This window comes from Etheostoma spectabile, unplaced genomic scaffold, assembly GCF_008692095.1.
Source record: "Etheostoma spectabile isolate EspeVRDwgs_2016 unplaced genomic scaffold, UIUC_Espe_1.0 scaffold325, whole genome shotgun sequence".
In the NCBI taxonomy this organism is placed as follows: Eukaryota; Metazoa; Chordata; class Actinopteri; order Perciformes; family Percidae; genus Etheostoma; species Etheostoma spectabile.
Genome location: NW_022605585.1, coordinates 573,691 through 574,999, shown reverse-complemented (window position 1 = coordinate 574,999; position 1,309 = coordinate 573,691).

Here is a 1,309-nt window from a genome sequence, read left to right as displayed (position 1 = left end):
TTGGTTGTGTATCCTTTGGTTGTGTATCCTTTGGTTGTGTATCCTTTGGTTGTGTATCCTTTGGTTGCGTATCATTTGGTTGCGTATCGTTTGGTTGCGTATCATTTGGTTGCGTATCATTTGGTTGCGTATCATTTAGTTGCGTATCGTTTGGTTGCGTATCGTTTGGTTGCGTATCCTTTGGTTGCGTATCATTTGGTTGCGTATCATTTGGTTGCGTATCATTTGGTTGTGCTGAGACGGCATTTTGCACCTTGAACATTGTAATGAACAGAAGTCAGTTTATGTGCAGAGCGACACATCTGCACCATAGAAACCGGACGAGAGGTTTATCTGGATATACAACGAGAGATCAATGAGCACAGCTCATGAGAACACATCTTTTTCACAGCGGACATTTTGACTCGTCGTCGTAAGAAAAGCACAGGTGTTAGCAAGAACAATAAAGGGAAAGGTTGACGCTTATTTGCTTCCTGGTGGAGGGTCTGTACGAAGGCGTGTAAAAGTACAACTATTCATACTACTAAAAGAGGATTATTCCTTCTTTACAGACTAAGAAATAGTCCGGGGAATAACCAGAGTACACCACGGTGTTTGTTACAAATTGAAGATATCACATGTTTATCAGTGAGCTTCAGAGATGATGGTAGACATGTTTTGTTACTGTAGCACAGAGCCGGGCTAGCTGTTATGCTAAGCTACAGCTAAGCTACAGCTAACCAATTGCTGGCTGGACTTTTCATATTCAGCTCCAACATCTCTAAAAAAAAAAAGGTCCTTACATTTTTCTGTTTGCACAGTTTTCACTGGGAACAGAAACCTTGCACACGGAGTCCGATGCGTGTCGACTAAAACTACTCTAAGAGACATCACGTTTTTTTTTTTTTTAAGGCTACGACCTATTTTTTGTCACATTTAGTAAACATCTCTCCACTAGCCGCGATGTGCTTGTCCCCAGAACACAATGTAAAGATATGCGGTCTCTGTAGACAGCCCAGGATCCAATAACTGCAAGAAAAACAAGCTACACCACCAAACAAATAAACAGCGTTCCAGCCAATAACTGGCAAGGATTTGGGGGTGGTGAAGGGGTGTCTGAAGGATCTCTAAAAAACACCTTTAAAAAGCCTCCTACGGATTAGGGCTGCACAATGAATCGCAACTTTATCAAAATCGCAAAATGGACTCGTGCAATGTCCAAATCGCAGGGAGGAGTCGCAGTATTTGTTATTGGCACGGTTCTGAATGAAGTATCGTGGCAGAGACGTCCCGGCCCGCAAATCCTAACCTACAGACTTGAGAAAACATC